Here is a 14,637-nt window from a genome sequence, read left to right as displayed (position 1 = left end):
TATTGAATCGCCAGTTCACCTCAGCATCTGGGGGCATGGATAGGAAATTATTCAGGAACACAAGATCAACTTCAGCTGACCAAGACAGCCATAATCTCTCTTACTCCCATAAAACATGCCTGGCTTTGCCAAGCTTGTCCTCTACCTATAAAACATCAGAGAAATCCCTAAAGAAAGGAGAGCTACCAGCACCTTGTGGAGACTTGCAGTGAGTTTTCTCCCACTCCTGATAAGCACAAAACCAACTAATTAACTTCTGAGGTCTATTCCCACTAGTGCAGGAAGATGCTGTGCAAGTGAATCAGTAGCTACTTCATTTCTGCAGAAAACAGATCAAGTACCACATCAATATTCTTTTATTTCCAAAAGCTGCTTAAATGCTGAAACACCTTTCATCATGCAATATTTAAAACATAATCTAATCCTTATGAAATGCCACTAAGGCTGCTGGGAGACCTGAACACTCTCATCAGGTAGTGCTCTGTTTATCCACATCTCCTTCCTCTTCACTTCTATTTGGCCCCTCACATCATCATTTGTTAAATCTATCTTTCCTTACCAAGCCCACAGCTGAAATTCAAGGACAATTGGTTGCAGTCCTTTCTATTAACAAAGTTTGAACTAAGTGCAAAACATTGTTCCTGCAAATATTCACTTTCTGTGTGTATTTACATGAGCACATATAGACCACTCCAAAATGCAGTTAGTAATTTGCCAAAATATTTTTTGTTTTCTGCACTATCATAAGTACATTTCAAAAACTAAAATAAACCTGAGCAGAATTTATGGGATCATAAAACAGAAAAAAGCCATTATAAACTTAGGCATCAATTTACAAAAGATTCCCTTTAAGAAGTACAAGTATTAATGCTAATATTGTTAGCAGTAGTTCCTCTGAGGCAAAAGGAACTTCAATATGATGTTACTAAAATGAAGGTTTTACATTACACAGACCTCCAAAAGCTGTTGTCTAATAGCAGATGCTAGACACTTCAATACTTTCTCTTCAGGTTCCCCAGGCATGGAATCAGTGTATGTCAGTGTCATTCCTCTCCCCACATCTTGGCAGGTTCCATATAATGTTTTTCCAAGAAGCTTGTGTCAGCTACCATAGCTTCCCCCTTCTCCTAAAAGCAAGGCTCCAGTCAAAGAAAGACAACGAAACAAATTGTCCCCTTAAACAGAATCTCTCTTCCCCCTTTGGCCATGGAAAGGATGCAATCCATCTTTGTCTGCCAGAAAACTAAAAAGCAAATCTGCTTTTCTATGTAGACCCCAGAGTTTTGGAACTAGCTGGCTGATAAAATGCACATGGTTCACTGCCAGCTTCTTCTTTAAGATCCCAAAAGTTTAAAAGTGCTTGACTCTACTCTGTTTTCCAGGATTTGCTTAAGCACAGACAGGAAAAAATATTCATTAAAAACAAACAAACAAAAAATACTACTGGCTTCCTTTGCTGCTTAAAAATACTTTATCCAGCATAATCTAATCCAAACTTCTTTGATGCATCTCCTCCTTGCCAGCATCCTTTTCTTTCCATTCATTTGCTCTGACTGTGTTTGAGAATCTATGCCAAGCACACATACCAATTCATGCGTGAAAATTTTAAAACAGCTTTCCATTGATTTTTAGCCATTCCTCCTTATTACAGAAGTCATCACACACAGCCAGGAGTCAAAGAAATAGTAAATTCATATTGAGAACTACACAAGTAAGACATCAAGTTTTCTATTAAGCAGCAGTTTAGCATCTTGGAGCAAGCAGGTGTTCTGCACCATATAATTCTAACTTGTCCCTACCTAGACACTCAAAGAAAGGCTCACAGCCAGCAGGAAGATCCAGACATAAGCACAAACAAAAAATTATTTTTTGGCTGTGGGCAAAATGAAATAGTTGCTGTCTTTGTTGATAAGTTCTCCCAGGAAGCATGTCTCCAAAGAAAATTAAACCGTGAAAATAAAAGCCTGATACTCTCCTAGCAGGCTGACTCCTGTGCTGGCTTTATTTGCCCCTTATTTTTCACAGAATTCTACAGTAATTTTAAAAGTCAGTTCATTGAATAATTTGAATTATTTGCTCAGCGCCATCCCATCAGACTTCATTTCCCTTTCACCATATTTCTCCTCTAGCCAGCCTTCTACCAGTAAAGTTCAGGCTCAATGCTAAAATACCTGAGACATCTGAGCTTGCAGCTCAGCTTGAATGACACTGGCTAACAAAGTGCACGTTCAATCAGGAAACACTGATTCCTGAAATGCATTTCTTTCAACAAACTTCTATCTCGTCATGGAAAATCTGCTTAGTTTTTCAATAGATCATAGAGCAAAACCTGAACTTCTGGTCTTGCAGGGGCTATGACATGCTACTACTTTGTTGAGGGAATCAGCACTCACACCCCACTCCCAGCTACCTCTGTTCTTGCTTTCCATCCTCACTGTTGGCCACTCAGAGTCCAAGACTCAGCTTGCTTAAAATTTGCAAAGGAAAAATTCAAAATTATTATAAATATTTTCAAAGATAATAGTAGGAGCTCTCCATATTATTTTACCTCAACAGAATAGATATTTTTTCATAGCCAGAATCTTCAACTTCTTAGTAGTTTTAGGCTCACTTCAGCATGACTGGTACCTCAGGGCAATGGATTTCACAATGTAGTCCACCAAGCACTCAAGGTCTGGGGTTATCTGTAAGGATAACTTGAAAAAAAAACATTAAAAATTCAAGCTGATTGTCAGTGGGGCTTTAACTCACTATACAGAGATCTGTATCTTCTGTGGAAAAGGTTGAGAGGTTCACAGATCAAAAAAGGTTGAAAACGACAAGCCTATAGAGTAAAATACAAGGAGGTTGAAGTGACTTGATAATTTTAGAGCAAGGTCTAAATATATCACTCTGCAAATGCAATGAACTTCTCTCTCTTTTTCCCTCAGCAAGCTACACAAACATCTGCCCTACAGCAAAGGGATGCCTGCAGTCCATATTTCACTAACAATGCCCATAAGGACTTGGGCTGGGGAGCAGCACCATGGAAACCTCTTGATCTGATGGGGTTACCACATCCCTCAGCATACCTTTGGCTTTGCACTCTCTTGCTGCTTTTGTCTAAAAAGACAAATAACATAAGAGAAGCTGAAATCACTATTTTCTCTCTTTCGGAACTGTTGATGCCACCAGCAAGGGCTCGCAGGCCATTCTCTCTAATTGCAATTGTTATGCTAATTAATGCATCAAGAGGGGAAGCTCACCCCACCATTTCATGCCCCCTGAGCCTCACACCCTAGATAAACCTCTGCCTCTGTCTGTTACTGGAAACAAAGTACTTATAGCCCAGGTGTGCACTACTTCTCTCCAGGTAACTTAACCCCAAGTGTGCACTTCTGTGTAATAAACTATACACAGAGGTAAAGGAATTAAGTGAATTGGGGGGAAAATTCTATTGCACCATTAAAATGAAAAATGCCTTCCCCTCATTAACAACTCTTATTAAGGCACCCTCTGCCCACTTCACTGCTGTGTTGATCTCCTTCCCTTGGTGACAGGAATGCTGAATCATGACAAGCCATGAGGGCTCAAGCCCAGCACCAGGCTGTCATCCTGATTTAAGCAACAGGACTATTGCATCTGGCCCCACAACTCACACAAAAATGGCACTAACAGTAAAGCAGCATTTGGGGACCAGTGTACAGGGACAGCAGCATGAGGTATGGATTTTAATAAATCCATTAGAGATAGGGAAAGATACTTTGCCGACAAATAAAAATGGAATATTTTGAAATAATTTAAATGAAAATCAAGAAGCTTATAAAGAATCAGAATCTACAAATTATATATATAGTAGAAATAAATATCAAAGAAGTTGATAGAATGCAATTCGCAAGTATCCCCCTGATAACATTATTGTTCTCTATAATCCAAATAGGGCTCTTTTTTGATATTTGCAGGACTGGTAGCACAGAGTCTGTGGAGCAAACATTCTGCTGGAATGCTGTTTTGCGTCACTATACTCAATAATAGAACCTTAAATTGCAATAAATACTGAAGCGAATTTTGAGCATATAGGGAAGTCAGCCTGCAGAAAGAACTGTAAGGCATTTCTCTAACATGCAGATATAACAGAGATTTAACAAATGTTTCTCTTTCCCCCTGCACACACTTACCTGGAAATAGTGAAGTATTTTGTGGTTGATTACTTTTTTAAGGCTGCTTTTATTACTAATTTATATATATATATATATAAAAGTCTGATTTCTAAAGCAATTTGCAACCACTCCCTCCCCAAGTCTCCTTTTTAATACACCAAGAAACAGTAACAAGAGCCGCTAGAGAACTGGGCTATCTGGGACTAAGCCACACAGGGATTTGGCACTGTCACTGTCACCTCCCTGGGCCATCACCTTTCTTCTAGTGACTGGCATACGTGCTCCAACACATCTCTGCTCCTCTCCTTGGTGGCCCTTGCCCTGCCCAGCCCTCCCAAAGGCACAGCCCAGGACTCTGCGCTTTGTCTGACGCCGCGCTCCTCGGCAGCAGCAAAGCATTTTCATGAGGAGGGGACAAAGATGAGAGAGCACATCAGTCATCACCAGAAATAATGCATTCCCAGCTGCACTGGTGATGAAGGAAGAATATTATTCATGTGACTTCTGCATAAATACTTTCATTTCCAGCTTGCAATTTTGGGGGGGAAATAAAAGAAATGCAGAAGGTTTTGGATATCTCTGGCCATTATAGGCACAAAGTTTACTCACTGCTCCAGTGATCCAATTTTCCAGTATTTAACAGATTGAAAAAAACCCTAATGCAATTTCTCAAAAACAATACAGCACACAGAAAACAAATCTATGTAATGTATTATCAACTTGGAAATATACTTCACACTCTTCATATTAGCATCTCATCTTTATATTTTTAAGTGTTCAAGAAAAACTGCATGAAATTCTCTTGACATAAAAATCTTTTTTCTTCTGAACCCAAGGTATATATTATGCACTGTATTCTCTGCTAGTCAAATCAGACAAAGAAGCATTCCCAAGACCACAGGAAGCAACAGCAGAGCTTTTCTGAGGGGAATATTTCAGTCAAAAAGAGAGAAAAGGAGAGATGTAGAGAAGAGGTCCCTTTCCACATCCTTTGCTTTTGCATATGAGTAGACACAAGAGACAAAAAATGCTCTGAGCAACTGGATGCTGCCAACAAAATGACATCTACAAAATTTTTCTCCCTCTTCTGTGATATGCAGTTGTTCTGCCAAAAGGACATTCTGTAATGGACAGAAAAGAGTTTTCCACTTAAGACCCCTGTTAGGCCCTTCAAATTTTAGTGGTGTCAAAAAGAAATGACTGAAAATATCTCTCTGAATACACAAGAAGATTTAATTCTTATGTAGCAGAGCAATCAGCTCTTTGAGACCAACTTGCAATGACAATGCCACTTGTTCAGCCTCACCACTGTGTTCATTGCCTACTAGAAGCTTGCTGTGTTTTGTGAAATGGCTTCATCCTAAGCTAACTCCTTGCACTATGAATTAGCTTCATTTTTTAATCAATGCTATCAAATTAGGAAGCAACTCAGGCAAGAGAAGGAAACACATTTTATATTTACTACATGCTTCCACATGTGGTTGCTTGTCTATGTTATTTTCAGCATTACCTATTTAAAGAAGTTGTATGATATATAGAAGACAGCAGGTAGAGTGATTGACTGAGAGTCAGATGTTAAATTGCCACAGAGCTGTGGAAAGTATAAAAATACTTCTCTACCTCAATTCATTCCATAGAAAAAATCCTCTCAGATCTTGCATCCTTATCATTTTCAACACTAAAAGGTTTCAAAGTGAATAGAAGGAATAAAGGGTAATTTTTAAAAATGAAAAAAAACCCCACATTTTCACAGTTTCATTTTCATCTTATTTTTCTAAAGAATATAATATTGAAGGAGAAAAAGCCTGCTTGCTCTCAGTTAGGTTTACTAAATCAGTCATGAAGGCAGCTGATCTAAAATGCATCAGCTGTCACCTGCTCAGTCTCAGTTTGACAGTTCAATAGCTCCTCATCTTCTGAGAATGGCAGTGCTGAGACCTGAGTAAACCATGTCTGTATGCAAACTGTCACTGATTTGGTGGCATATCATCAGGCCTGATCTCCACGGCTGCAGTGACAATAGGGAACACTTCAGCCAATCATCATCAGAGTTAAAATTAATGTACAGGTCCCACATTCAGCAGTGGGTGAGGCAAGCCCCACGAGCAGTGGCCAGTTGATAAACTATGTAATTACAGCAAGATAATCTTATCCCTGCAGAGAATGCAAATGTATATCATAAATTCAAGGTATACTTCTACACATCTATATTTTTCCCCTCAGCATTTCTTTGGAACAAATAAGACATATAAATGCCAGTATAGCCTAGTTAAATTCAGATAGTAAAATGTTATTCAGGGCCATGAAAGGACAATCTAAGGCACATCCTCAAGCAGTGACAGTCACGGTCACAACACTCCCAGTGGTTAAGTAAGTTGCTGGTGATCATTGCTGCAGTAACCTGGGCCCAGGCCAGCCCAGCAGAATATAGAATTTGGCCAGCCAGCCCAACCATAGCAGCCAGCTCTGCCCAGGGCAGCCAGCAATGTCCCGCTAGGGCCCCCAGAACTAAACTCTTATACACCTTCAGAGCCATTTAACACCTTAAAAAATGCTCTAAATAAATATAAAAAGGGCTAACACCGTGATTATTCAGACTCCTCATTTTTTGTCGTACCACTTACAACATCAACTACGTTTGGGCAGTCCAGGATGGTTTGTCTGGTTTGCAGTTCCCAATAAATCTCACATAGCTTCTGCAGTACTTTATTCAAGTTGAAACCCCTTAGCCTATTTTAAGTTGTCAAATCTAAAAGAGCTAAAAACCCAATTCTGCACTACTATCCAAGTACAACCTTTCACTAACCTATCAAGGGGCAGACTTGGTGTTTTCAGAGGTGTTTGCCAACCAAATCAGGTGTCAGATATGAATAAATTCTCTGAACAGACTAATTTTAGGGGGTTTTTAAAGTAAACATGAAAAGCAACACAACATCAAGCCCTTATCAAGCAGAAAAGCTACTAGACATATTTCTGTTCTGGAAAAACCTGGGCTGAGGACCAGTATCTCTATTGGCATATCCAAATACTCAAGAGTCACCAATGAAGTATGAGGTATTCAACAGGACCATTACACTTAGCTTTAGGACCTAGTGTTAATCATTTTATTTAACTTTTCACCATGATCAAAAAAAACCCTTAGACAGCATCAAAAGTTGTACAGCTTTGTCATTTTTTTTCCAGCCATCAATGGTACTGAGAATGTCCAGCCTGAAAGCAGTTTGATCCCTTATCTATATAAATAATGCTGGTGCTCCTCTAGCTCTCTATATTGAGGTTTTTGTGAAAAAAGTGTGGATCACATGAATTTATCCTAGGCAGCAAATAATTTCAAATAAAACATTGCATATTTCTGGACTAAATTTCAAAAAAAACTTTAATTGTCTTTATCATGAGGGAAATCTATACTTGCAAGCCAGTTTTCTTTTACACTGCATCTCTTGGTACATGTCTGGTAAAATTTTGCTGGAAATTACAGCAGTTCTTCCAGTCTACATGGAGTGACTTGAAATAGTCATGTCAGGGTCCAATACAAGCCTCAAATTAAGCAAGTTTTGCTTACTTGATGTTTCCTTTCCATAGTGGAAGTATTTTGCTAGAAAGTGACATTTAAAATTAGATTTAACCTTTTCATTCCTACAGCCTTTTGAAGGAGAAATTTTGAGCATCGCTTAAACTGACTAGTTGTGTGAGTTAATAAAAGTGACAGGTAACATAGCCTCCTTATGTCACCATGATGAAGAGAACTGTAATAAAGGTCAGATTTTACGAAAGTACTTCTTTTACATAAGCAGTTTCAAGGTACTTACATCCATCTCAGTGTAAGAATCATGTTGCAGAGACATGACAGAACAGTAAAAGTGTTGTACTCTTCACAGAGCTCTCTGTAGAATTAAAAAAAAAAGCATATTATTTGAGTAAGTTCTCACTAATATTTTTTATATTTTATGTCCACTAGTCTTGTGATTTGTATATAAACAGCCCTTAAGGTCTCTTGCAGAAGCTAAACATCAGCTAAGCTACCTTTTAGCTAAAAACCTTACTCATTTCTTGACAGTGATTTGTGCATGTCTACTGTCTTAATCAGTCTATGAAGATGTAATTTTTAAAAAACCATCAGGAGTAAACATAGATGTACATAAAACCCCAAGCCTTATCTGCAAGAAATGAACATGGTTTAGAGCCTGTTATGATCTAAAGTTACAGCAAGGACAAAATGTGCATGGCCTTGAACATTGCCTAAACATTTGAATGCCATGGTTGTATTCAACCCCATTTGCCAAACATCATTATCACCTGATAGACAAATAAATTTAGCTGGCTATAGCTCCAAAGCTTTCTCAATTTTGTCTTTGTATGGTGAATTGCAATAGGAAAGACATTTCTCATAAGGCTAGAAATTCTGTACTGCCTAGAACTTGATCCAAAACAACTCCTACTCATTAGGATGTCCCCACACAATTCATTTGGAGTACCACTTCATACCGCCATTTGGGAATTACGAGGTCACTTCTAACTGAAAAAATATTTCATCTCTTGTCATCTCACTGCCATATTTCTCTACAGTAGCCTTCTCCACTGGCCAATCAATAATAAAAGCAGACACAGAGTCCAGCCCTTGAGCAGATACTGAGCTTTGCTAAATCTCCATTCCCTTACAGGTTGGATCAGTTTCCATTGAAGGCAGCGCAAGGAACCAGAGCACACCAACACCACACTCCCAGCAGGGACCATTCTGAGCCCCACAGAGGCTGCTGCTCCTCTGGCTTCTCCATCCCTCCCACTCCACATCTCATTTTTACTGGATTTCCAGCCCATCAGCCCAGACATGATACATTCTTCACCACATGGGCTGTGCACGTTGGGCAGCAAACAAAGAAAGGGACTCAGGGCAGTGGGAAATACTTCTAAGGAAAGGAAAAGAACCATTGATGTGCATGTCTCAAAAGAGGTGGGTTAAGATAAAGCAGGTTAATCTTTTAACTATGATTTTATTCACAATTAAGTAGGTTGGGAGAACACAAACTGGTTAGAAGCACATACAGGCAAGTGTCTGTATTTTGGAAGTGTTTTTATCCCATTCCTAGGGGAAATAACTGCCAAGGCAATTGCTCTATGAGAACTACAATATCCATTTCTGGTTGAGTTACTGCCCTTTGGCTGTTAGCTGTTCTTGACTTACCTACCCATACAGTGATACACCTTCTCTCCTTCCTTGTTTTTTTCCTCAAACAAGAAACATGATTTTTTCATAATATAGTAAGACAATTGATGGGGCCTACAAAAGTACTAAACCTACCTATAATAATGACTACAAAAAAAACCAAATGTGCAAGCTTAAAATCTCTTTCCTCTATTAAAGTATCCTTCTGAACATTTGGGAACGAGAAGGAAGAAAATGTCTGACAAAGGAAAATAAATCTTATTTTACACCAGCATGATGAGACTCAGCTGTGTTTTACATTAATTTTATACCAGTTATTAAAGGATTAATAATTTCTTAATAGTTGGTTTACTATAAAGCAAATCAGTGGTTCTGTGTAACACACTGCTTGCAGACTCAGTAGTCCTAAATTATTTTAGGACTTTTTACTGGCCTTGATGAGCACTATTTACCACACAATACTTCTGCATGGCTGTAAAATATGTATAATTGTTGATAATTTATAATTCTTCTATCAAACGGTATATTTAGTAATGCACCATTTTACAGAATTCAAACACCTCTCAGACACTACTAAAATTGCCTTTTTTTCCCCATATTTTATCTGCTCTTCTGGTTCCTTCTACCTGTGCTAGATCCTTTTGTGTTTGTTCAGATCTCCCTCAAATGAACAAATGCTCTTCTGACATGAAAATGCTGGCTTCCCTATCTCCTTCTTAAAGATTACTGAAACAACAAGCCTAGAACATAACTTCACCTTTTGCTCTCTACAACAGCTACAAGAATCACAAATGCAACTACAATATAGAGAAAAAAGACATCATCACAACTAGAAAAAAGAGAAAAGATTCACAGCCATATTCACACATTCACAGCTCTTATCAGGCCTAAAGTACAGTGTCTCTGTCACAGCTGTTTTGGATAACTCGTGATGACTGGGCATTACACAAGCAGCTTTTATTGTTGTGAACATTTACCAGAGCTAAGTAGTTTAGGTCACTGAAGTAAGACTGTTCCAGGCATGTCACAACTTCACTTAATTTTCAGACACAAACAGCTTTGGAAATTATCACACCATCTATAGAATGAAAAGATAATTACATGGTAATGAAAAGAAGTTAAATGCAGTAGCTTAAAGGTATGTAACAAGGAATTATTTTTCTTATGCTTCATCTGATGAGAAAATTACCACTTGCAGCAGCTGTACAATTGTGACAGACATCATCTCCATGGTGTTCAGACAGAGAAATCCAAGAAGCGCTCAGCTGAATTTCTGGCATATGACAGTTTCTACTGCAAAGCCTGTGTAATATTTCCAGAGTTGCAAGATCTTCAGTAGAAGGAATCCCATACTATAAAAAAATATGTGCACGCACAGAGTTATCAACACTTGGCATTCACAGTGCAATGTTCTTTGCTATGGAGGGACATCCCATCTCCCAGCTCTTCACACCAGTTCTTTCTGGAGGCTGGGAGGTGGACCTGCTATGGGAAAACTCATGTACCACCCCAAACTCACAGAGCCCACCTATAGCTCTGCTCCTCAGGAGCCGGAATACTGTCTTCCCTTTTTTTTTAAATTTCAAACCAGATTTACCAAGCTACTGCATTGTACTGATGCTTCTTACACCTCTTTTTTATATCAATACCTTATTTCATTTCTGTATGTTTTGCCTCGGATTTATTAGTAGCCAGCCACTTACTAAACACTTGTCATTTTGCAGATGCTTTAGTGAATTTATTCTACTTCCATTCAAAGAGCCTACTCAAAGTTTTAGGGATAATCAGTAAATAAATTGTAGCATGTACCTTTTTATACTTGCAAAGGCAGTTTAAAAATACAGACTAGAAAATATGTTTGGAAGATAGCTTCCAGTTCCATAGGAGAATTTAATACTGGAAAATATTTTAGAGAGGAATAGGTCTTAAGAAAAAAAAAGGGGTGGGATTGAAATACACAATAGCAGCATAGCATTCTACAATATCCTGATAGGTTTTATTCAAAACAATGCTCTTCTCATTGAGAACTCTACAGGGATATTTTTGACCGCTTTGTGAATATCACTGCTTGCTTTCAGCTGAATGCAAATGTTTATGTTGTTATTAGTGCCAATAACAAAATTTCACCATAGAACTGTTAACAAATGGATCTATTTCTTTATAATTATGTGCTGTCATTTTCTGGTTTGTCTTTAATTTTTGTAAGAGAAGCAGCAGGGAGTCTAGCTACTGCTTTTTCTCTACAGATTTCTCAGTGGATCTAGATTACAACCTTCACAAAACAGTTGTTTGGAATATCAATTGCCTTGCTCTTCAAATAATTCTTGAACAATTGCAGGTGCTACTTACAGACATGGAGCCAATTCTAAAATTTAGATTTTAATTAGACTTTGAAACCAGCTTATGAAATAATTAATATATACTAACAAATCAAAAGATGCTCAAGAACTTTGTGATGGAAAACATAACCATGATTATAATTGGAGCCACAGTTCAGGTCATTGTGTGGGAGTGGACACAATTCCATGTGAGACACTACCAGCAAGGAGAGAGAAGCAACAGCTTGCATGATTCTCATCAGCCATCATTCTATTTACACAGAGCAGGAGGACACAGGGGTCTGTTGCACACAAAGCCCAGGAAAATCAGAGACCCACTGCAACCTCTGTGCTCCCAGCCCATGAGGAACAGCACACCACTGTGTTTTAACAAGCTACTACAATGTCAGAAGTCTTTAAAGCTACAATTAATCAAAACCAATTGCAACACTAGGATCAGTTGCATCTTTGTCCAGATCCATCTTTTCCCAAACTTCATGTAATAAATGAAGACTATGTCTCCAGTGTTTTTGTTCATCTATCACCACGTCAATGATTATTACAGCGTTACAAAACAAAACAACAGAAAAGCTTAATTTCAAGGAAAATTTATGGTGACTGAAACACATTTAAACTTGACTAAATGAGAGTAACCAAATAAATCTGATGTTTGCTCAAACAAAAATTTTTGCAGCAAAAATAGGTTTAAAATGTCACTGCTGAAGTATTGAAGTATAATTACCAGTGTAGGAAAGAATAAACACTGGTTAGTAAGACCAGAATCAGATACATGAGCTAGATAAAAAGACTATCATGCAGACTATCCAGCTGTCATTATAATTTAGTTCTCTATAGTGTGACCTTCAATACTGTCCAAGCTTAATTCTATATGCCTACAATGTCTTAAATGCTCTGCAATTTAAATGAATAAGCTTAAAATAACCTGCAGTTTAAGAATAGTAGGCTGGGGGGAAAAGGAAGGCACCGCAAACAATCTAAAAGCTAATACTGAATCAAGCAAGGTCACTGTCCCTTAAAGACAGGAAATCTGCAACAATAATTTTTTTCTTTAGTTGATGTTTCTGATTGATCTTTTCCTGCTTTAATACTAAGCTAAAAGGACCTACTATCAGCACGATGAGGAGCTGGTGCCAAACACAAAGAGCCGAAATGGGCATCTGCGCCCACCCCACTACCACAGTTCAGCACCTCCACCTGTTTGAGCCCACTGCCACGTGGAACTCAGTAATTCACACACCCTGCCTGCACCCTCCCTTTGCTCCAGCAGGAACACGGGCAAAGCTGTGCGAGGGCCAATATTTTCTGTAATTTCATCTAAGAGAAACAGACTCTTCCAAAAGCAAGTGGCATGACAGGATCAGGAAGAGGCCCCGCCACACAGGACAACTACAGCACCACAGACCTTTGCAATGGAGGATGAGCACCTGGCATGGACCACCTGTGCCAATAAACACAGTTCTCAGTCATTGCATGAGCTGCCGAACAACTATGTGCCATTATAGCAGGTAGCATAATGCAGTGACAACAAAGACCCATTTGCACCAGAATTATTACTATATGTTATCAGCTATTAACCTAACTGAGAGGCATTTATCCATATTTAAATTATGACAACTACAAAGAACATAAATTGGACGAGGAAGGTTTAGGAAACAATGTGGGGAAAAAAGAAAGAATGCAACTGCTGCCCAGGATGTCCCAGTGCAGCAACACATTCCCTGCTGTCAGCTGTGTAAGATTTAATCTGCAGCCTCACTTTAGGTTTAATAATTTGTCAACTATTTGCCAGAATTGAACAATGTCTCAGTCAGGATCTTGAATCTCTAAAAACTAAGCAATTACAAAAATGTCTTTGTGCAAGGACCAAGTAAATATTGCATCATCTTTGCAATCAATGAACCTACATTTCTTAATATTTTGTTTTAGGGAGTCTTAAATCTAACTGCAAACGCTTTTGAGCAGGACATCTCTGAGGGCTGAGGAACAAAGAACAAGACTTCAGGCCACCAGAGTTTTCTTTGTAAGCTCTCTATGCTGAACATTTTCTAAGTTCTCTATAGCATAAAATGAAAGGCAGAAAAGTTGAGTGGGAGAAGTCTGTTAGAGAGCTCGAGAACCATATTATTTGTTTTTCTTCTGTACTGTCCAGACACTGACCTGCCTCAGGCACACAGTGCAATGGAAAACACAGAAAAGGTGCGGGTTGTAGGAGGTCCTGTATGGCTTCAGCAAGTCTAGAAAAATGTCATTTTGAAAAGAAAAACTTTTATTTTAAAGCTTGAGTTATTTGCAACTACTTATCAGACTGTCACTGAGCTTTGAAGGGTGATCCATATATTAAAACTTTAAGGTCTTAATATGTTAAACAATAATGGATCCAAGGGGACAATAATGTACTATTGAACAGATAACTAGACATTTATAATGGGCAGTAATGGGGATTATGGTCTATGATATGGACTATTAGGCCTATTCTGAAATTTATAGAATAGGTTTTAACAAAGAACACAAGGAGTTCATGCTACATTCAGCTTCCACAAGGGAGTAAGACAACACAGTGGACATAAGTGACACCATCATCGTCCTCACAGCTGTCCTTTTTGCAGCACTTACAACAGCCCTTTCAGAGGTCTTTCAGCAGATGAGAACAAAATGCAGCAGTGCCCAAGATCATTGCTCCCAAACCTTCCCACAAGTAATTAAATGATGATGCACCATGTAACATGCTTCACTCAAACATAACCCCGCTTAGAGAAATATCCTGTGACTCACAAGATTCACTGCTTTCCACAAAAGATACATTCCTCAAAACTTCTGTACTTGGAAATGCCATAGTTAAAATTGCCAAATCTCCATTTCAGAAGGTCACAATGTTTAATAAAGCTTGCCTTACTTTCCCTTCTGTAATGTAGTATAGCAAAGGAATGTTTCAAACACATGAAATAATATTCAACTCTCATCGCAGAACTGACCTCAACGTCTAAGATGCATTTCA

The 14,637-nt window shown here is 38.5% G+C and overlaps 1 long non-coding RNA gene across 1 annotated transcript in view; it reads right to left on the bottom strand.

Moving 5' to 3' along the window:
* Window positions 1-14,637, bottom strand: part of LOC118689278 (uncharacterized) — a 157,345-nt gene that overhangs the window by 102,015 nt on the left and 40,693 nt on the right. Inside the window, exons 3-6 of the long non-coding RNA XR_004980593.2 lie at window positions 10,493-10,655; window positions 10,281-10,381; window positions 7,949-8,023; window positions 2,549-2,696 (exon numbers count right to left, since the gene is read on the bottom strand). This is a non-coding gene — a long non-coding RNA (uncharacterized LOC118689278). The remainder of the gene's footprint in view (window positions 1-2,548; window positions 2,697-7,948; window positions 8,024-10,280; window positions 10,382-10,492; window positions 10,656-14,637) is intronic.

Source organism: Molothrus ater, chromosome 9 (genome assembly GCF_012460135.2).
Source record: "Molothrus ater isolate BHLD 08-10-18 breed brown headed cowbird chromosome 9, BPBGC_Mater_1.1, whole genome shotgun sequence".
Classification (NCBI taxonomy): domain Eukaryota; kingdom Metazoa; phylum Chordata; class Aves; order Passeriformes; family Icteridae; genus Molothrus; species Molothrus ater.
This window is presented reverse-complemented; position numbering and strand designations above follow the sequence as displayed.